At 36.8% G+C, this 24,573-nt stretch overlaps 1 non-coding gene across 1 annotated transcript; it reads left to right on the forward strand.

The window, feature by feature from the left end:
- The first annotated feature begins 18,197 nt into the window (after positions 1 to 18,197).
- On the forward strand, positions 18,198 to 18,304 carry LOC145607632 (small nucleolar RNA R71). Its single transcript, XR_014105595.1, has one exon. It is a non-coding gene; the product is annotated as a small nucleolar RNA R71 (small nucleolar RNA).
- The last annotated feature ends 6,269 nt before the right edge of the window (positions 18,305 to 24,573 follow it).

Genomic DNA, 24,573 nt, shown 5'->3' on the forward strand with positions numbered 1-24,573 from the left:
ATTAAAAATACCCTAGACATGATACTAGGAATCATAACAACAATATAAACATTATATCTACATCATAATATCAATTAAAACAATTAAAGTACTTACTTGGATGCCTCGTACCTCTTTCTAATAACAAAATACACACGTTAGTAACTTTAAGGAAAAAAAAGTAAACAAAACAATTAAATTAAATAATAGAAAGAAAGATTTGGGACCAAACCCTCAGAAATTAAAACCTTTCACGTCTAGGGCGAAGGCAACTTCGAATATGGCTAGGTGTATCAAGATCTTGTGAATGCGGAATTTTGTGTTAAACAATAAAGTTTAGAAAGAAAGAATGAAAGATTAATGATTCATAAACTAATTTGTTGACGATTGAAGATTGTAGATGAATGAACAAAAACGAATTTATAAAAAACTTAAGAATAAAAGAAGTGGTGAATGATAGATGTTAATCCGTCCTCCAAAACAGAGTTTATTAATACGATATTTATAGAGAAAATCAGCCAAAAAAGATAATTTATCAAAACAGAGTCTGAAGATCACAGAAACAACTTGGCGCCAGCCCTGGCTCATTGGCGCCAGGACCAGTGGCTAGCGCCAGGCGCCAATGGCTGGCGTCTGGCGCCAATCCTGGTTCCAGGCGCTAAGGCCTGGGGTTGGACGCCAAACCGGCTTTTAACACGTTTTCGAAAATCTGATAATTTTACCGTACTGGAAGATAAAATAATATAATTTCAGTCGAAAATGCTATTTGATCTAATTAAAACTCTAAAGAATCCTAATTGAATTAAGAATGATAAGACCTTCTAGAATGTTCTAGAAGACCAAAACCATTCCTAATTACATTAGGAATGATAAATCATATTAGGCCCTCCCCTAGATCATTGGGCCGTACTTAAAACTCAAACCGGGCCCAGTTTAGTAAATTGGCCATAAATTCCTCAATATTCATCGAAATTGGGCTTATAATATATCATTGGAAAGGTCTTTACAAGCCCCATCCAACTACACCACTATTGGACCCATATCATGGACCAACCAAACTGGATTGGCTGTTTTCTTAAAATAAAGTTTTCAAAAACAGGAAGAAGAGAAAAAGAAATAAAAACTTTCCGCAACACTAGACTTTTCCACACTTTCGTTTTATTCGATTATGATTCGACGTGAAAGGCACTCATAACTGGGTTTGGTTTTGGGGAGACACAAATGGGTGTCTACACATGTTAAGGTTTCAAGGCAATCAAACATCAAATCATGATCAACTAATCCACAATGCTTATCATCATATACCAAGAATCAAAACAATTTTCTCAAGTAAAGGGCACAGGGAAGCATGATTTACAATTCATTAGGACGTATTTTTAGATTTTTTTTTTTATTTTTCAATTTTTTTTGTATTTTTCATATATAAGAAAGCAATAAAACTAACCTAGAAAGAAATAAATCTATCCTAAGAAAACACACCAAAAATAAAAGAAAAGAGAAAAAGAAAGATACCAAATCCAAAATCTCCCCCAAGCCAGAATCAGACAATGTCCTCATTGGCTCGGGAACTAGCCCAGCATAGCTAGTCCTGATCATCCTCATCCATCGAGCCGAACCCTGCACCTCCACGGCCACCTGCACCACCTGCACCAGAAGAGCTACCACCAAAATAATCAGCATGAAAACTCCCCCCCGCCGGTCCCCCGAAAGGAATGTCCTGGCCGTACCCATGGAAGGAAGAATAGTTAGTGTAAATACCATGGGCAATGGGATCCCTATCGTATCCCTGGGGTGGAGGCTGAAACCAGTCAGGGTGAATAACGTCGTCGGGAATGTTGCCCCGACGAGCATAATCATCGTACATAGGGTAGAGAGCTCTACCCTGGTTCCTCTCTAGGTACCCTAACCTCTGGTCTATGGAGCCTACCATCCTCCTAAGGTCAGTATGAGAATGCTCGATACGTCCTAAGGCCTGACCTATACTTTGAAGGTCCCAAACCGGGTCAGAGTCAACATGAGGGACGGAGTGAGACATGCGAGGTGGAGAAAATGCCACCTCGGGCTGAGGCTGAGGCTGGGGTGGTGGAACTGGTGGTGCTGGTGCTTGCCCCCTAGCGTTGGCAACTAAAACATCATATGTGTAAGATGGTTGCCCTGGGGGAAAGGCGGTCAAGTCAAGACTGGGTAGGGGAAAGATGGGCAAAGGGTGCTCGCTCCCAGTCCTAATACAACAAAAGGGTGTCTGCTCGCTATCCGGTCGTACCCACCCCAACTCCTCAAAATACCTAGCAGCCATATAGGTATCTGGTCCACAGTTGGTCAGTTGGTGGGGTCCATCCACTACAAAACCGGCCTTTTTCACTGTTATTCGAGTGATAAGGCCTCCTAAACGGATGGGGGTGCGAGATGTGGTGCTGGCCGTGGCATGCCTGCTCAGATGGTGAATAATATACCTACCTATGTTCAATTTCCCGAATCCATACACATAGTGTCCTATGACAGCTAGTTCGTTAGTTTGGGCATTATGGGGCTCGTTCCTACCTAAAAAACACAAACCCGCAAATCTTTGCCAGATTTTTGGGACAGGGTGATGAATAGGTTTGGTACTAGCATGTTGGGGGTCAGGAGTAGGCAAACCAGTCAAAGCATGATATATGTCACCCATTTTATAGTCCGCATGCCATTGGTGAGGTAACTCCGAATTTAATTCAAATAGTTTACAAAATTCTACATAAGTTAAACTAATATTCCTATTGTTCAACCTAAAAATTAAATTCGGCCCATTTCTACTACTTACAACTTGTAAAGAAGACAAGAATTCACAAGTTAGTTCTCGGAATGTAGGATAGTGCATATCAACAAATTTTCTCATGCCAATGTCATTTAAAAATCGTTTTACAAAATCATACAAACCAAATGATTCTAAAGTAGGGCGGTGTAACCACCGAGAAGGAATTACCTCACACCCGATTAAGTGTTCTAGCCGCTCCTTTTGCTCTCGGCTAGAAATACGGATCGTCGGCCAGTACGAGAGTTGCAAATCCGGGTCGTATTCCTCCCTCGAACTGGAGCCTCTACCGAAAATAGACCGAGCCCTCTTCGACCATGGTAGAAATGGGTATGAAAATTTAATTGAATAAAATCTAAAAAATTTTATATAGAAATATAGAGGATGAAGAGAGGAGTAATAATATGTAAAAAGTTTTGGATTTGGTTAAGGAATGAAGGAGAAAACTTAGAGAGAAGTCAGAGAAAATTTGAGTTTTAGAGAAAGAAAGTTATGGAGGAAAGAAGAAATGAAGGAAAAAAAGAAGGAAAACGAAGAATAAGATCCGGAATATAGGCGCGCCCGGTCGGGCGGCCTTCGCCCGATCGGGCGATCTGTTAGCCGAATTTCCTTTAACTCTCGCGCCCGGTCGGGCGCCCTTCGCCCGGTCGGGCGAACTAACGCTCGAATTTTTGCCTCTTCTCGCGCCCGGTCGGGCGAGGCTTGCCCGATCGGGCGGACAAATTTGTTCGTATACGACGAGTTTTGCGCCCGGTCGGGCGCCCATCGCCTGGTCGGGCGAAAATACTCAATTGTTGGACCTAGCTCTCGCGCCCGATCGGGCGGACTTCGCCCGGTCGGGCTCGAGGCCAATTGTCGAGTTTCTCACTTTCTTCTTTTCTTCAAATTTGGCTTACTCTTTTCCTTCAAAACTATACAAAAACTCATAGAACCTCATTAAACTCCCTCATCTCTCCCCTCATAAGAAAAAGAAAGAAAAACTAGTCTAAAAAGCATTAAAAATACAGGTTGCCTCCCGCAAAGCGCTGGTTTATCTAGGTCCCGCACGACCTTCTTACCAAGTACAAGAACTAGGACCCTTGGCCTAACGCTTGATCAGGCGGTTTTTCACCCGGTCTAGCAGTGTTTTGGCTACGACGCGGCTTCCTGACATGCCCTGTGGGACGCCAATTCACTTTGTCTGGTGGATCCTCCTTGACTTGAATTGAATTGGGGGTTCTTTAGTGCTACGCACCAAAGATCCTTCTTTAATCGAGGATTGCTTCAAATTGTCTTTGCATTCAACACTTGCAACTCGATCTGGCAGAACACGTACTATAGGCTCAATTTGTACAACTTGCTTGATTGATTTCACCTTTTCGTCCTCAAAACCAAGACCAACAGTGTAGAGTGCTCTTTCTATTGCATCAACTTCCTTCTGCCATTTGTCTATCTTATCTGAAAAGGATGCAACACAAGATACCGCCTCTAAGGGATCTTTTTCAAGAGCTTGGGGCTTGTTAGAATAATTCTCAACCACATTGACACTAAAACATTTCTCCTAAGTCATGGAGCTTTTAGGGGTATTATTAAGATTAAAAATAACTTTATCATACCCTACTGATAGTGTTAACTTGCCACTTCTTACATCTATGATTGCTCCTACAGTGTTAAGGAATGGTCTACCCAAAATAATTGGGGTTTGCATATCCTCAGCCATATCAAGAACAACAAAATCAACAAGTATATAAAATTTACCTAATCTAACGGGAACATCCTCTAAAACACCTAAGGGGTATTTGAAAGAACGGTCGGCCATTTGTAGAGTAATATTAGTAGATTTTAATTTACCCATATTCAGCTTGGAACACACAGATAATGGCATGACACTAACGCTGGCACCCAAATCACACAATGCATTATCAATCATTAGATTGCCTATATGACAAGGGATAGAAAAACTACCCGGATCTTTTAATTTAGGTGGAGACTTATTTTGAAGTATGACACTACACTCTGCAGTGAAAGCTACTGTCTCTACGTCACTAATAGACCTTTTCCTTGTCAATATTTCTTTCATAAATTTTGCATATGAAGGAATCTGTGTGATTAATTCAGTGAAGGGAACTGTTACCTTCAAATCTTTTACCATCTCCAGGAACTTACAAAACTGCTTATCCAAATTTGTCTTCAAGTGACGATTGGGGAATGGAAGTTTGATAATTGGATTTGGAGCATTGTTGCTCTTGTCTGGAGTAGCCACCTTCTCTGGAGTCGTACCCTGCAAAGTCGTATCCCCTAATCAAAAGTAATTACCTAAGTCCTCTAACTAAAGTAGATAGGGAAGTAGGGTCGAACTCCACAGGGAAACAAGTCTTTCTATTCCTAATTAACTAATATAATCTAGATTATTAGGTAACCAATATATAAGTTGAGTATGAAACTAAACTACGAAGGTTAAGAATAAGGAGGAAATAATATATAAAAGGGATCTAGGGCATAGGTTCACCAATAAATAATATTCCAGGGTAGAATATAATAATCATTCATCAATGCATACATTAATCAGATTATAAAGGGCTTTCGCTACTTATTATAATCATACAATTAATTTACCGGTATTAAATCTCATCTTTCGAATCTCGACCTAACCATTTATAAATTAACCTGCCTATTGAAACTAGACCTAAACATTAATTCTCATCTGTCGAATCTCGAATCAATATTGTCAAACTCATGCATAAAAGATCAGGCCTAATCTAGTCACCGAGCATTAAATCAATCAATAGGAAATTAATCTAGCATTGATAATTAACAACAATAAATTACCCCTTCATTTATTTATGGATCCCCATAAACCCTAGAAATAGAACTACTCACACAGGGTAAAAACTAAACTAATCAAAGCAATAAAGTAAGACACGATTAAAGGAATAAAATAAACAACGAAGATTAAGAAAGGAGAAATAGTTACCAAACGAATCTGGAATTAAGAATGGATTAAGAATAAAAGTATATGAGAGAGAAAATCTCAGAAAACAATTAAGAGAGTAAAGAAAGTGTAAAAAGAGAGAGAGAGAGATAGAGAGAGAGATCCTAAAATCGTATTACGAAGGAGTATTTATACTCCGTACAAAACCTAAACTAAAACAAACTAAAACGACGCTAATCGTCTCCTAATAATTACACGCGCCCGATCGGGCGAGGCACCGCCCGATCGGGCGCGCCTTTTTGCTCTTCAGGTAGACTCTCGCGCCCGGCCGGGCGCGTCACCGGGCGCCGACCTTAGCTTCTCCCGCCTGGCCGGGCGCGCCTCCGGGCGCCAGCCTTTTTGGCCGGGCGGCTCTCTTGGGCCACTATTTTGACTACGATTGGGCTCCAATTCTTCGGGCCAATATGGGTTTCCTCTTTGGGTCTTGAATACTCGGTCCAAATGCCCCGGTATCACCTATACCGAGCCCTTAATCACCGGTTCGATGACTCTAACCGATCCTGGGCTATAAAGTCTGGTCGTGCTTCTCCAATGTTCGTGATTGCTCCAAAATATCTCGGGAAAATACTCCAAAAGTGTAAATCCCTACAAAAGTCAAAAAAATGTACGAAAACACTAGAAAACACCAATTAGTAATAAAAGTGGCTCTAAAGAGCCAAAAACACTACTAATTATGACCAAGGGACGGAGGTAAAATAATATATAAAATAGACACATCACCTAACTCCATTAGGATTTAAAAGAACCTTCTAGAGTATTCTAGAAGACTATAATCAATCCTAATAACTTTAGGAATGATAATTAATAATAGGCCCTCCCCTAAATCATTGGGCCGCATATAAAAACCAAACCGGGCCCAGTTTAGTATTTTGCACATAACTTCCTCATTACTCATCGGAATTGGGCTTATAATATATCGTTGGAAAGGTCTTTTCAAACCCTATCCAAATAAACTATTATTGACCCTTATCATGGACCAAACTAAACTGGTATGAACGTTTTTTCAAAAATAAGGTAAGAAAAGAAATATTTTCAAAAACATAAAGAAGAGATATTTTAATAAAAACATTCTCATCACTAGACTTTTCATACTTTCGCTTTGTTCGATAATCAAATGATATGAAAGGTATTCATCACTAGGTTTGGTTTTGGGGAGACACATTTAGGTGCCTACACAGATTCATGGAAGCAAAACAAGAAAGGCGTTGAACAACCTTATCACTAGTAGAAAAATACAAAAAGGCAACCCCCAAATGGCACCGGTTCAGGCCAAATCGATGGCAAAAACCTCCCTAAAAATGGGCGAGATTTTAGACCAATAGCAATGGCACCGGTTCAGTTCAAACCGGTGCCAAAAATACAAAGGGCACCGGTTTGAACCGGTGCCACTGAACCGGTGCAGCATTAAAAAAAAAACTGATTCATTTATACCCTAAACCCCTAATAACTTGCTTCTCTCTCCGCCTCCATTCCCCATTTCCTCTGATTTCCTTGTCTCTCCTCTTCCTTCTCTCTCCTCTCTCTCTCTCCTCTCTCTCTCTTCGTTCTTCTTTCATCTCCCTTCGATCTCCTCTCTCTCTCTCTTCGTTCTTCTTTCATCTCCCTTCGATCTCCTCTCTCTCTCTCTTCGTTCTTCTTTCATATCCCTTCGATCTCCTCTCCCCTTAGATCTGCAGCAACCAAAGCCTCCACCGCAACAACAGCCGCCACCACCACCACAAAGTTCGAGCACCGCCGCAATTCCCACCGGCATCAACATCAACAACAATTTCTGGGTATAATTTATACGAGGTTAGGGTTTAATTTATGGATTTAATTCGATTTTAATCGATTTTATTAGATTTAATTTAGGGTTTAAGTAATCGATTTTGGATTTTATCGATTTTCTGGGTTTATTTAATCAATTTTTGGATTTTAATTCGATTTTTGTGGGTATAATTATTCGAATTTAATGGGTTTTGTATTTTAATTCGATTTTTCTCGTTTTTTCTGGGTTTAACATGCATTTGTATTTTTTTTATTTTGAGTTTACTGGGTAATTTTTTTTTTATTTTTTTCGGGGATTTTGTCTTTTTTTCAATTTTTTTATAATTTTGTGTTTTCTGGGTATAATTATCTGAATTTAATCAGTTTTGTTTTTTTTTTCAATTTTCAATTCATGAGTCATCGTCGGAGGAGAAAATTGATGGGCGATACTCTGCTTCTGCAATTCAGCTACTGAGCTCGTCGAATCCATTTGTTAATTTTTTTTTTTGGCAAGTGTAAAACTACTGAATTACTGATTATGAATTCCAATTATATTATGTATTAACATTTTGGTGATTATCAGATTATGAATTTCAATTAAATTTGGTGTAGCATTTGGTGTGTTATTAATGATTATGAATTATTGGTGTTGTATCAGTTTTCTACTAATTTTTAAGTGAACAAAGACACAAAGAACAAAAAAAATATACATATATTTTTTTGGACATTTTTGGCACCGGTTAACTGGTGCCAAAAGGAGGGATAATATTTTTTGGGGTATTTTTGGCACCAGTTCAAACCGGTGCCTTAAGCCGGGTTTGAATCAGTGCCCTTTGCTATTTTTCTACTAGTGTATCCAGTAGGAACTGAAAGGCTTTACATTTACTGCGACCTAAATCAACAGGAAGTCCTAAATAATCTCCAATAGACGACCGCGCTTCCATTCTGAGGGTAGAAGACAAGTAATCACGGTAATCACTAGGAGTATTAGCACTGAATCTCACAAAGGACTTCTGTAAATTTATTATTTGACCAGAAACTAAACAAAACTCATTCGTAACCGAAAGGATCTGGTCACAAGCTGACGGAGAAACACGGAAGAAACCTGTGCATGGTTTGACAATAACAATATCACCTTTTGATTATTACAAGGCAATCTCACCTTTATATGAGATCTTCTTTTGATAGATCTTGACCTGTTGGTGACCGAGTTTAGTAGGTTGTACGCCACGTGTCAAATCTTATTTAGAAATGAGAAAAAAAAAACCTAGCCACCAACCCTTTCCAGCCACCTTGAAACCCTTACCAACTAGCAACCTTGACCATGGCCACCACCAAAAATCGGTCGTCCGCCATCCTTAATCTCCAAAAATGGTCGGCTGGCACCCACCAAGAGGTGGTGTGTTTTTAGGGTGTTTAAGGGGGGTTTTCAAGAGGCTGGGATCCTAGCGGTTTTCGAAAGCTAAAGGGGTTTGTTAATTGAGGTTGGGATGGAGGTTTTCGGCCGTTTTATTGCGAAGGTTAAAAGGATTAATCGCGGTTAGGATGGAGGTTTTTAGTGGTTTTCGAAGGTTATAGGGGTTTTTCAAAGCTGGCTTATGATTAAGGGTGGTGGTTACGATGGTTTTGAGGGTAGGATTTGGGTCAGGGGGTGATTTTGAAGGTGGACTAAGATCAGCGGAGTGGTTGTTGGTATTGGGGGGGTTTAGAGAGGCGACCAGCCTTTTAGGTGGGCCTAGGGTACGGGTTAAGGTTTCACGGTGGCTTGGGGGGTGGCTGGTGGCTGGTGGTGTTTTCTTTTTACATATTTTTGTTTTAAACTTTTTTTATTTGGACCAATTATTGAGCGAAACGTGGCTTCAAAAAAATAAAAAAAAAACAAAATATTTTAACTTGTTTAACACATTGTAAGTAAAAAGGTTCATTAAAAGAAGATGGCATACAAAGGTGGGATTGCTTCGTAAAAATCAAAAGGTGGGATTGCTATTGTTAGACCACGCAAAGGTGGGATTATTTATTTCCATTTTCCTATAAAATTTCAGGCAATCACACATTACACCATTTAGTTAAGCTTATCTATATTACGGAGTACTATACTAAAGAGTAAATAATAAACCTATTTTTCCCTAGAAAAATGAAAATTAATAATCACACCTTTAGTGGGTCTTCCAAAAACAATCTCATCTTTTAAATTACAGAAACAATCTCACCTTTAATGTTGATCTTCCACTAACAGTCCCTGATCGGTTGGATGGTTTTGGTACATGTAGACATCTACTTTTGGCCTCCTGTCTAGATAGGAAGTGCTATGACAATAAATAAAACCATCTTTGTGTTGGATCAATGTGAAGAATGCTTATGGACAATTGATTGAGTCATAAGAATGAAAAATGACTAGCCTAACCCAAAACAAAATGAATTAAGGTCCAAATTAATTAAGCCCGATCATAATTAGGCTTAAGCTTGAGGTTAAAACCTAATTTTGACGGATTTAGAGGCGCCTAGGTTAAAAATCAATGCTGCTACAAAAAATCCGCGCGCATCTCAATGAGTCGCGCTGGTCTGGTGCGCGCGACACCCAGCGCAAGCTCAAGTGATGCGCTCGCGGAAGATTCAGAATTTCATAAAAAATATATAATCGAATCTTTACCATAGTACCGCGCGCAAGACATTCGGTTGCGCTGCCCTTAGCAGCGCATCTAAATCACTTGCGCTGGGCAGTCGCGCGCAACCCATTCAGATGCGCACGACACCTGCTGCGGCAGAACACTCGAAACCCTAAACGCACCTATTCCCTATAAATAGAGGATTAATACGAGGCTTAAACATACAGAAATTAACCCGAAACTCTGGCAGAAACTTTGTGAACTTGTGTACTCTAAACCATCTTGTCCTAAACACTCACCCCTTTATTACTTTTTACTACGGTGGAGGTTCCCAAACAAGAAGGAGTCCATAAGTGTTCTAAACGAAGATCTAGTAAGGAGAAGTGGTAAATTCCTGAGCACTTAGATCAATCATCTTTTCTTTTTTTTTACACAAACCTTTAATTGATTAATTAGTGTTGTTTGTCCACTTTAAACAAACTTTTATTTAATTAATTTCACATAGTATATTGCATTAAATAAATAATAGAATTGAATAATTAATTATTGTTTGATTACTTAAGACAAGACAAATATTGTTTAATTATTCGAATATTGATTAAATAAGAATAACGACTTTTACAATGTAATTCCTACGTGATTAATGTTTGTAAATAAAATCAACTTAGTTTCTAGGTATCTCCTTTCATATATTTTTTGGTGATGAAATTGTGAAAAAAGGAAGAGCTAGTTGAGGCCGCACTAGGGCTAGGATAGAGATTACCCCCTAAAGAGAACGTTATTTTAGTACCCTCGCTCCCGAACTCATTTCTGATACACGTAGACCAATTTGGGCCTGGGTAAACTTACAATTCGTGCTAAATATCCCTTGAACTCTACTTGGGAGAAAGGCATGAACGAGGTTTATGAGTTTTCCTATAACTCATTGGCGACTCCTTACTTGTTTCTTATAAAAAAAAAAAGCGTAATGATAAGATTAACTCTAATTCAAGGTCCCCCAAGCAGTCAGGAATTCAAATTCTAATACACCATAACAAGTGTAAAATCCTAAGCTTTTAAAGGGCCATGGGCACTGTAGGGAATATTTCAAGCATCCAACACTTGAGCCCCACTGTGATCATACACTTAAGCATCGTGGCGTCCAAAGGGAAGGAAGCTAGAGCAAATGAGTCGCCAACAAGTTTTAGGAACTTGTAAACCGTTCATAGGGTGAAGGTTACACCCCTTCCCGATCCATGAGATCGCTAACTCCATAGTGGTCTGGAACCATGACTGGATATTCGGGGATGAAGGTACAAATCCAACCTAAAAGAGATTGAACATGCCCTAATAATATGCATCTACTTTTAGTGTTAAAAATCAATCCTAATAACTTGAGGAATATTAATGAATGGACCCTCCACTATATCATTGGGCCATAATAAAACCATTTCAGGCCCAACTTAGTATTTTGACCATAACATCTTCATCGGAATTGGGCTTATAATATATCGTTGGAAAGATCCTTTCGAGCCCAACCCAACTACACTATTATAGGACCCTTATTATAGACCAAACTAAATTGGACTGGACATTTTATAAATAGAGTACACTTTTAAAACAGAAAGAAAGAATTATTTTATTAAAACAACCTTGACTTTAACTTTCTTGGGAAAAGTTTAAGTCTAGAGTTGAACAACAAAACCTTGTCACCCTCTTTGAACTCTCTCGGAAGGATCATCTTGTCGTTCCATCTCTTGGTCTTCTCCTTGAAGACACGTGCAATATCATAGGCTGTCAACCTAAACTCATCTAGTTGATTAAGTTGAAGTAGCCTCTTTTCTCCCGCTATCTTAGCGTTCAAATTGAGCTCCTTAATAGCTCAATAGGCCTTGTACTCCAATTCCACCGAGAGGTGACATGCTTTACCATACACCAGCCTATAGGGAGTAGTACCAATCGGGGTCTTAAATTCAGTTCTGTACGCCTAAAGGGTGCCATCCAACTTATCACTCCAATCTTTCCTTGATTTTGCTACCACCCTCTCTAGAATGACCTTGATCTCACGGCTAGAAACTTCAACTTGGCCACTCGTTTGGGGATGGTAAGCTAGACCTGTCCTATGGTATACACCATACTTTTTGAGGAGGGTGACTAACTTTTTCTCATGAAAGTGAGATCCTCCATCACTGATTATAGCTCTAAGCACTTCAAATCATGGAAACATGGTTTTCTTGAAGAGTTTATGGACCACCTTAGCATCATTGGTAGGAGTGACAATGGCTTCAACACACTTAGATACATAATCAACGACGACAAGTATATAACGATTCCCTCTTGAAGAAGGAAACGGTCCCATGTAATCAACACCCCAAACATCAAGAATTTCAACTTCCAATATTCCAGTTTAAGGCATCTCATGCTGACGCGAGATGTTACTAGTCCTTTGGCAAGAATCACAAGCCTGCACAAAAGTGTTAGCATCCTCAAACATAGTGGGCCAATAAAAACCTGACTCATTGATCTTGGCCACCGTTTTGGTGGGACCATGATGTCCTCCATAAGGTGAGTTGTGGCAACTAATGAGAATGTCGTTAACTTCCCATTCGGGAACACACCTGCAAAATAATCCATCTGCACACTCACGAAACAAAAAAGGATCATCCCAAAAATAATGTTTAACATCATAAAGGAACTTCTTCTTCTGTTGGTAGACAAGTCAGGAGGTGGAGTACCACCCACCAAATAATTAGCATAATCGGCATACCAAGGGTGTTGCTCTACAACTGCATACAAGTGGTCATCAGGTAAAGAATCATTTATAGGAAGAGAATCCTTACCTTCATCATACCTGATACCTGACAAGTGGTCTACCACAACGTTTTCTGCACCTTTCTTGTCCTTAATCTCCACATCAAAGTCTTGGAGCAAGAGAACCGAACGGAGGAGCCTTGGCTATCAAGTACTTCAAAGCTGCATGGTCACTTGGTCAGTAAAAACAATAACTTTAGAACCAACTAGATATGATCTATAATTTTCTAAAGCATAAATCACAGCAAGAAAATCCTCCGTAGTGGCGTAATTGACTTGGGCTTCATCCAAAGTTTTACTTGCATAATAAATAGCATGAAAAACTTTGTTTTTTTTTGTCCTAACACGGCTCCCAATGCAAAATCACTTGCATCCCAAATGATCTCGAAAGGAAGATTCTAATCGGGTGCACATATGATGGGTGTCGATATCAAAGCCTACTTAATCCTGTTAAAAGCCTTAAGACACTCGTCAGTAAAATCAAATGGGGCATCCTTGAATAAAAGCTGAGTTAGTGGTTTAACAGTTTTAGAAAAATCTTTAATAAAGCGACGATAAAACCCCGCATGACCTAAGAAACTTCTAACCCCCTTAACATTAACTGGAGGAGGCAACTGCTCAATCACAGAAATCTTAGCCTTATCTACCTGTATACCCTTATCAGATACAATATGACCAAGAGCTACTCTCTCTGTCACCATAAAGTAACACTTCTTCCAATTTAAAACCAAGTTGCATTTTTCACATCTTTTCAAAATTTTAGCGATATTTACAAGGCATGCATCAAATGAAGACCCATACACACTAAAATCATCCATAAAGACTTCCATGATAGACCCTATGAAATAAAAAAAAATACTCATCATGCAACGTTGAAAGGTAGCGGGGGCATTACATAAACCAAAGGGCATTATACGATATGTAAAAGTACCATAAGGACATGTAAATGTAGTCTTTTCCTAATCTTAAGGGTGAATTAGATTTTGGAAAAATCCCGAATACCCATTGTAGGGAATATTTCAAGCGTTAATCCCTAGCTTGAACCCCACTGTGATCGTACACTAAAGTACGGTGGCGTCCAAAGGGAAAGAAGATAGAGCAAAAAAGTCGCCAACAAGTTTTTTAGGAACTTGTAAACCGTTCACGAGGTGAAGGTTACACCCCTTAACGATCCAAGAGATCGTCAACTCCATAAGGTCTTGAACCAAATAGGGTTCGGGGATGAAGGTACAAATCCAACCTAAAAGAGATTGAACCTGCCCTAATAATAGGCCTCTACTTTATTCTGATCGTATTCATGTGCGCTTTCTGACTAACATACAATCAATAGGATTAACCCTAAACCTGTTTATCTATGTTGGTTGAATTTTAATGCACAAATAAATCTATGATTGGCGATCACTTGAATTATAATCATAATTAACCCTAAACAATATTATTAATTATCTTATTAAGCGTGATTACAAGTACCAATTCCCTCTAAACATGCAATAAAAGGTGTGATCAAGCAATAACAATAATATAAATCCAGCAACATAATAAATAATCAAAATAATAATAAAAATAATCATGAATCATGTAAAAGCATAATATAAATAGCAAGATCCTAGGCATGATACTAACAAGATTAATAACAAACCCTAGCATGTCACTAAACAATAAAAATCAAAGCTTTAACCCTAACATGATACTAACACGAATATTAGGAAGAGTAGGAAGCATCGCAGGAATCATAATAAGCATATTTGATATTATAACCTTTTCCCTAAACATGATACTAAGAATCATTGTTGTCATTCAAAACATCAAATTAAGAAAAACATCCTAACATGATAGTAGGAATCAAAATAACAACCTAGACATGATTTCTATATCATAATAACAATAAGTCAATTAAAGTACTTACTTGGATGCTTTGTACCTCTTTCTAATAACAAAATACACACGTTAGTAACTTCAAGGAAAATAATAAATCAAACAATTAAATTAAATAATTGAAATAGAGATTTGGGACCAAACCCTCAGAAATTAAACCTTTCACATCTAGGGCGAAGGCAACTTCGAATTATGCTAGGTGTTTCTAAATCTAATGAATGCGGAAATTTTATATTTGTGAGAAGGCTAGTTTAGAAAAGAGAGAGAGAGTAATCAAGAAAATCTTGATGAGAGTTGGTGAGAATTGGTCAAAACTGATGAATGAAAACGGGGTTTTTAAGAAGCTATTTATAAAGAAAATCAGCCAAAAAGATAGAAAATCAAAACGGAGTTCTGACGTGAATAAAACTTGATTAGCGCCAACGCTGGCAATTAGCGCCAGGCGCCAAGCGTAGCGTCAGACGCTAATGCTTGCGTTTGGCGCTGACTAAGATTTTGACGCGTTTTCTAAAATCAGATAAAAATTGTCGTACAGAAGGATTAAATCGTATTTTCCTCAAAAATGTTCTTTTATTCTGATTAAAACTCTAAAAAGTCAACAAAAGTCAATTTATCAATGCTAATTGAATTAGGAATGAAAAGAACCTTCTAGAAGAATCTAGAAGACTAAAACCATTCCTAAATGCATTAGGAATGATAAATCTATATTAGGCCCTCCTCTAGATCATTGGGCCGCATATGAGGCTCAAACCGGGCCCAGTTCAGTAATTTGGCCATAACTTCCTCAATATTCATCGGAATTGGGCTTATAATATATCGTTGGAAAGGTCTATTCAAGCCCTATCCAACTACACTATTATTGGACCCATATCATGGACCAACCAAACTGGATTGGCTGTTTTCTTAAAATAGGTTTTTAAAAACAAAGAGAAGAGAAAAGAAATTAAAACTATCCGCAACACTAAACTTTCCACACTTTCACTTCATTCAATTATGATTCGACGTGAAAAGTACTCATCACTGGGTTTGGTTTTGGGGAGACACGAATGGGTGTCTACACCCATCCAAATAGCAAAAAAACTTATGATTAGCTAACCTCTCAAGCATTTGACCAATAAAAGGGAAGGGAAGTGGTCCTTTTTAGTGGCGATATTTAATCTATGATAGTCAATGCACATACGCCACCCTGTAACAGTTCTAGTGGGAATCAATTCATTTTATCATTTTTAATCACAGTCATCCCGCCCTTTTTAGGAACCACCTGAACAGGCTTACCCACTTTGAGTCAGAAATAGGATAGATAATACCTTTTTTCAAGTAATTTCATAACCTCTTTCTTAACTACTTCCTGCATATTAGGATTCAACCTCCTCTGGGGTTGAATACATGGCTTGTAATTGTCCTCTAGATGTATCATGTGCATACAAAAATCAAGGCTAATACCCTTGATATCATCAATATTGTACCCTATTGCCCTTTTATGGGTTCGAAGAACCTCCAGGAGTGGGGAAGTTTGTGGGTCATCAAGTGCAGTACTAATGATCACAGGCTAGGGTATAGTTCCTGCTCATCAAGAAAAACATATTTTAAATGAGAAATGAGGGGTTTTAGTTCAGGTTTCTTAATCTCTGCAGGTTTTGATTCCTGAACTAATTTAACTACCTTCATACTCTCTTTGGGATCAAGTTCTTCTATGGCAAGAGCTTTTTCTATAGCATCCACCTCGTTTCTCCAAATACTTGCATCACCTGCAATCAAATCTCCACAAAGAACTTCCTCCAAGGGATCCCTTGAAAGAACCTGTGGTAAGCTTTCATCACAAATATCATCCATTATATCAATAACACCGATCAAACAACAATTTTCCTCTAGCATAGGTCCTTTCAAACTTTTCCCTAAATTAAAAGTGATATTATCATCTCCAACAGAAAGGGTTAGTTTTCTATTTTTCACATCAATTATGGCTCCTGGAGTGTGGAGAAAAGGCATACCTAATATAATGAGAATTTTTGTATCCTCATCCATGTCTAAAACAACAAAATCTACAGGGATAAAAAATTTACCAACACTGACAAGAACATCCTGTAGAATACATAAGGGGTATTTAATAGAACGGTCTTCCATCTATAAAGTAATGTTAGTAACTTTCAACACTCATATTAAGTTTAGAACACACAGACGATAGCATAACACTAACACTAGCACCCAAAATCACATAATGCTTTATCTATGAAGACATTACCAATATGACAAGGGATAGAAAAACTACTAGGACCCTTTAATTTAGGAGGGGATTTATTTTGCAATAAAGCACTACATTCCTCTGTAAAAGCTACAGTTTCTACCTCATCAAAGGCCTTTTCCTAGTCAAGATAACTTTCATAAATTTAGCATATGCAGGAACCAGAGTGATTAAATCAATAAAAGGAATTGTTACCTGCAATTTTTTCACAACCTCCCAGAACTTACCAAATTGCTTATCAAACTTACTCTTGTCTTGAGATTCACCCTGCAAAGAAACATTAGAAGGATTAGTTTTCTCTTGTAGCCCTGCAGGGTTAGTAACATTAGCACTTGGTACAAGGGAATCAGGATTTGCAATAGGGTCATCGTCCTTGGGCATAGGAGGCCCATCATAGTGTGAACCACTCCTTTGAATAATTGCATTAGCATGATCCATAGGGTGGATTGGTTGCGATGGTAGGGCTCCCTGCTGACGGGTTTGTAGGGTAGATGAAATCTGCGCAATTTGATTGTCCATAATTTTATTATAAGCTATAATCAAATCAATTTGTGCATCCCTACTCTCCATGTGCTTTTGCATACTTGATAACATCGCTCTAATTTCTGACAAAGCAGGGTCAGAAGATGAGGAGGGTTGTGATTGGGTTTTCTGGCCAGAGTTAGGATGGTAATATTTTTGTTGTGGTGGTGGTTGTTGTGGAGGTGGAGGATTTTGTGCATTGGTAATTTGGTAGGAAAGATATGGATGGTTCCGGAGGTCAGGATTATAAGTGTTGGAGTATGGGTTATTTTGCCTATAGGTTTGGAAGACATTAACTTGCTCCATGGAACTCCTACAATCTTGCTCCTAATTTCCTACAATTCCACAATTTTCACAAAAAGCTTCATTAGTATTATTGACAGCAGAAACATTAGCTACAGAATTAGGAATAGCAGTAAGATAATCTAGTTTTTGGCAAATAGAGGATAACTGAGCCTGCAAAAAGGATATGGAATCAACATTATGTTTTCCTTTGTTAACAAACCCTCTAAGATTCCCATATTGGGAATTATGAATTGACATATCTTCGATAACTTGACATGCATTATCAACATTGAGATTCATAAACCTCCCAGGCCACTAGCTGTAGAATCTAGAATTGTTCTAGATGTGTTTCCAAGCCCATTGTAAAAATCTTGAATCAACTGTCATTGTGCTAAATTATGGTGGGGGCATTCTCTCTGCAGATCCTTGAACCTTTCCCAAGCCTCATATAGAGTTTCATCTAGCTCTTGGGCAAAGTTTTAAATTGCACTCCTTAGTAAAGTTGTTCTTTTTGCAGGGTAATATTTATTATAAAAATTTAAAGCAAGAGTTTCACAGTCAATAATACCAAGTGCAGTTTTATTCAAACCATTAAACCGCGGTTTAGCTTTTCCACATATTAGCTTTTCCACATAAAGAAAAGGGAAAAAGAATCTCCCTGATTTGGTCTTGCATGACCCCAACTTGCCTAATGGTATTGCAATACTGACAGAAATCTGCAATGTGAAGATTAGGATCTTCACCCTTAGCTCCACTAAATTGCTTTCTTTCAATCATCATGATAAATTGGGGCTTGATCATGAATTGCACTCCATCAAGAGCCGGAGTAGGAGTAAGATGTGGAAAATCCGTCAGTGACGGCTGTGAATAATCGCTAAGCTTTCGAGCTGGAGGAGGTGGTGGTGCCATCATATTTGATTTAGGTTCTGAAGAAACTTCCGAATCGCTAGAATTAGATGGGGGTTCCAAAGGTGGATTACCTTCAGTGTCTCGAACCTGTCTGAAAAGATTCTTCTGTCTATGAAAAGATCGTTCGATTTCAGGATTAAATGTAATGTAGTCTGATCTAGTATAGAACTCCTGGGCATAAACACAGAACTAAACAACACAAATATGAGAAATTTGTCTCAAATAACTTGCGTTCTCTGAGACTGTAGAAAATAATTTAGACTACAAAAACAATCAAAAATAAAAATAAATTGTTTCCTGGCAATTGCGCCAAATTTTGACAGGATAAAGTCGTATCTCCTAATCAAAAGAATTACCTAAGTCCTCTAACTAAAGTAGATAGGGAAGTACGGTCGAACCACAAGGAAACAAGTCAATTTTTTCCTAATTAATTAAAATAATCTAAATTATTAAGTAACCAAATTATTATTGTAAAAAGAATTATACTAAGGAGATAAAAGTAAGGAGAAATCAATTAAAAAAGACCTAGGGTACGATATAGGTTCACCAATAAATAATATTCCAGTGTAAAACCTAATAATCAATCATAATTGCATCAATTAACCAAATCATAAAGGGCTTTCGCTACGTATTAAAATCACAGAGTTGATCTACTAGTATTAAATCGCATCTCTCGAATCTTGACTTAACCGTTTATAAATTAATCCACCTATTGAAACTAAGCCTAAACATCAATTATCATCTCTCGAATCTTGAATCAATATTACAAAACTCATATAGTTAAACCTGGCATAATCTACTTGCATAGCATTAAATCAATCAATAGGAAATTAATCAAGCATTGACAATCAACAATAATAAATTACCCCTTCATATTATTTATGGATCCCCACAACCCTAGAAAGAAAAATACTCTCACATAATTAAATCTAAACTAATGAATTAAGGAACAAAGTTGTAGAGAGAGAAACAAGACATAATGAATTAAGGAACAAAGTTGTAGAGAGAGAAACAAGAAAGAAGTTTAAGCTTAAGAGAAGATTAAACTAATGAAAGAGAGGTAATTGTATCAAAAGCAACTAAAACGTATTTATACAAAACACCAAAATCCTAATTAAAATCTAAGTAAAAATCCCTGGAATTAACTTCAAGACACGCGCCCGGTCGGGCGAAGCACCGCCGACCGGGCCTGCCTTTTTCATCAGGGACGCTTCTCTCGCGTCTGGTCGGGCGCAAGCTCGGGCGCAGGGCTGCTTGTTCCTTCTACCGCCCCGCCCGGTCGGGCGCGCCTCAAGGCGAGGATGCCTGACCGGGCAAGGCCACTTGGGCACTTCTTTGGACTTTGATTGGGCCTTAATATACTCAACCCAATCCGAATTTCCTCTAAGGGCTTGAATACTCGGTGTCCAATGCTTCGGATTCTCATATGTCGATCCCTTAATCACCACTTTGATGATTCTAACCAGCCTTGGGCTACGAAAGATGGTCGTGCTCTTCCAATGCTCGTAGTTGCTCCTAATAATTCCGGGAAAATGCTCCAAGTGTGCAATTTGCTACAAAACTACGAAAACTCTAGAAAACACAAATTAGTAATAAAAGTGGCTCTAAAGAGCCAAAAACACTACTAATTATGACCAAGGGACGGGGGTAAATTACTATATAAAATAGACATATCAATGTGCAGTGCGTATTATGCGTGTCGCTTAGAAGGGGTACGGTGTAGGTATAGGTGCATAGTCTTGGGTCTAGGGAGAAACTATTAAATGTCTCCATACTACTATTTCATGATTAAATAAACTACATGCACCAAAAAAAATGAGTTAAGGTAAAAATACAGTTCTTAAACTTTTGTATTTGTAGTATTTTAGTCCCTTAACTTTCAAATGAAGCAAATGGTCCCTCAACTACTAATGACTCACTTTTCAGGTACAAATTAGCTAACTAAGCATAGTTTAGGGACCTTGGTGCACATGTGGCAACAAATTTAATGATTTAAAATGCAAATTTTAGGGACCTTCAGGTGATGAGTTGACATTAATTAAATAGAAATGAAAGTTTAGGGACAGGTATTTATAGGGTGATGTGGCTAATGTAATAATTATAGGCCAAAGTTTAGGGACCTATAGGGACACATGGTGCTCCATACAAGAGTGATTATAAGTTTTAACCCATAAGTGTAATTTAGTTCAATTAAACTAATTTAATTTCAACTAAACCAATTTAATTTTAGTAAAAATTATTTGCTTTATAAATATATATATAAGTGAGATAATTTAAGCTAACTATGAATTTATGGTCACACATTTAGTTAATAATCTAAGGCAATTATGTTATCCTAGAAATTAACATAAGAATAAAGAAAAAGAGGGGGGGGGGAGGAAAAGGAAAACCCTTAAAATTGTCTCACGTAAAACCCAAAAATATTGAAAATTATTTGAACACATAATACATAGAAAAACCTTGAAATTGACACACAACAAACCAGGCCAAAAAATTGAAAACCTTTTAGGACATAAACTCATAAAAAATAACTTATCGATTATGAGAAAAGTGGGGTGGTATTAATTTTATTCTAGTTTCATAATTTTATTTAGTTTTATATTATAGAGTTTTGATTAGTCTTAATCACTTAGAAAACACTTTAATTTTTTGGTTTGATTTATTTTTATTTAAATTTATTTTGGTGTGTGAAATATATAAGGGGTTAGGGGTTAGGAGTTACGATTTGAGGATATGTGGTTAATGAGTTTAGTTGGGAAATATTGTAAAAAAAAATTGATTACCAAAAAAATATAAATTATATCATGGTTATCAAATTTTATGAGCAATTTTTATTCTTGCCAACTCACTTGATAAATATTTGGTTAAAAAAACACTCACTTTATAAATCCCTAACCTTTTGTTTATAATTAATTTAATTAATTGACTTGTGATTTAACAAGTCCCTAAACTTTTGTTTGAAAAAAACAAGTGCAGTCCCTAAACTTTTGTTGACTCATCGCTGGAAGTCCCTGAACTTTGGCTTAGTTGGCATTGACATCCCTAAACTTTGCTGACTAGGAAGTTCCTCCACCAGAAATGGTGAGGCAAGGGTGGTTAAAGGATATTTTTGCCTCATTTCAAAGATGAGGGACCAAATGTGCTACTAATGGCAAAGTTGAGGGACCGTATTTTAGCTTAACTAAAAAAATACCAATAACAAGCATGTACATCGTTCGGGCCAAAAGACTAGTTACATTCAATTTTCGTCCCTTCATCTATTTTTTAAACTATTCATCTATATATTAACCTATACTAAAAGCAAATCTTTCCATGACACTATTACCTTGTGAAAAATTTTTCCTTTTTTGCTTTTTCCTTATTTTATTTTATTTATTTATTTTTATTTTTGCAAAATCTTTAAGTAAACTATTTATTCCTTATGTATTTTCTTTCTAGTTTGACAATCATATTCCATATATACCCAAATGAAATATTTTTTAATATCTTTTGTATACTTTATATTTTGTAATATTATTGTCAAAAGTATTTAACAACCATGCATAAATGCATTGCATGAGATTTTAACCTAGTTTTCCTATAAAAACATATTATAAAATAAAAAATTACTTTATCTGTTTTTTTAGTTGACACCTTTCTATTATCACGATCGCCAACGCATGTTTTTAACGATTAGTACCTCTAATTATCAACATTATAAGATTATAAAAAGTGGATATTAATAAAATATACATTGAAACGATTCAAACAAAATTTCACATGAATATGTTTTATCGTATCTATAAACCATAAAAGCGAGTCTAAGCGTGTTGTGTGAATAATGTAAAAGTCAAACGGTGTCAAGTAAAATAAAGAATGATTTACAAAAACATGGTTACTTTAAAACTTCTTTACACTTTTGCGTCGGAATGAAACTTATTTACAGAACTACTGTCCACGTAGGCTCGGATAAGTTTATTTTTGGTTTATTTTTTATTTTTTAGAGTAAAACTGCTACCTCAAGTAGCAGTTTTAGTACATTAAGAGGTTTTACCCTTCATAAATTGTTACATTGTATCTTTATTTGGAGTACTAAACACAAACCGCTACTTAAGAAAAAATTACCCCTAAACGTATTACTGAGTCTACGTGGATTGTATTTTCGTAATTAAGTTTCATTCCTGCGGAAAACCGTTAATAAGTTTTTTAAAAGTTACTCCCTCCGTTTCATAATGTTAATTCCATATGAAATCAATCACATAAAATAAGAAAACAAATATATTTGGAATCTAACATTAAACTACAACAGATTTCATAATTAGTTTACCTTATTTAACTTTTTTTATTTTTCATTAGGAAAGCACAAGTCATAATTGCATAATTTAAGGTAAAAATTTCCTTACTTAGAGCAAGTTTAGCGCCAAGACTTGGGGTGACATCATCATTTTGAGTTTTAAGACATATGCTTAAGATTTTTTCCTTTTTTCTTCAAAAATCTCAAGCAAGTATCATATTAAGTCTTGAAATTCCAAAACTCAACTTAAGATTTGAGATTGTGATCCACTTCACCCTCCTCACTTTTATTTTTATTATCCCTTTTTTTTTTTTTTTTTTTTTTTTTTTTACATACAATATGTCAAATATTTAAATCTTAGGGCTAAAGTGATAAATTTGTTTAAGTCTTAGTGAGTCTTAACAAGAATTTAATGACATCATTTTCAATGGGAACCACCAAACATGATGTCACAATCAAGTTTTAAGACTTGAGGCTAAACTTGCTCTTAAGTCATGTCATCAATACACAATCAATTAATTCCAAAAAAAATCAAGTTATAAATGAAATATATTCAATATGGGTATATCTTTTTTAAACTCCCAAAATAGTACTTCATATATGTGACTAACATTATGAAACGGAGGAAGTATATTTTTTTGTAAATCTTCAAAAAAAAAAAAAAAAAAAGGAAATTCTCATTGGTACATCCGTGGTTCTGACTTTTCCCATTGATACACTCTTAAATTTTTGACTTCCCATCGGTACACCCATGGTTTGGTCTTTTTCCCAACCGTGACTAACACCGTTAAAAAGTATTTCACTAAGTTAAAATAATTAAGGAAAAGACTATAATACCCCTTTTAAACATCTAATGTCTCGATTTGCGTGTTGAAAATTGTTCGGTTAAAGTTTTGGGAGTCATGTTAGTCCATAATGATCCAAATTATCCACAAATTAGCAAAAAAAAAACGTAAATGTCTCATATGCGTGTTAAAAAATGTCTCGATTTACGTGTCGTTACTTTTTTGTGATAGTAATTGTTCGGTTAAGGTTTTAGGGGTCATTTTGAACCTTTATGGAACTAAATCGAACTCGAAATTGTTAAAAAGTTAGCGAAAATGTCTCATTTTGCGTGTCATGACAAAAAAAATACGGATCAGTAAGAAATATTGTGACATGCTATGAGATACTTTCGTTAATTTTTTGACAATTTCGAGTTCGGTTTAGATTCATAAAGAGTCAAAATGACCCCTAAAACCTTAATCGAATAATAATTATCACAAAAAAGTAACGACACGCAAATCGAGACATTTTTTGACACGCATATGAGACATTTGCGTTATTTTTTTGCTAATTTCGAGGTTAATTTGGTTCCTTAAGATATAATATGACTCCCAAAACTTATTATAATATTTTCCTTAATTATTTTAACTTAATGAAATACTTTTAACGGTGTTAGTCACGGTTGGGAAAAAGATCAAACCATGGGTGTACCGATGGGAAGGCAAAAATTTAGGAGTGCATTAATGGGAAAAGTCAGAACAAGGTGTACCAATGGAAATTTCCAAAAAAAAAAAAAAAAAAAAAAAAGAAGAAGAAGTATAT

Source organism: Chenopodium album, chromosome 2 (assembly GCF_948465745.1).
Source record: "Chenopodium album chromosome 2, dcCheAlbu1.1, whole genome shotgun sequence".
Lineage (NCBI taxonomy): Eukaryota > Viridiplantae > Streptophyta > Magnoliopsida > Caryophyllales > Amaranthaceae > Chenopodium > Chenopodium album.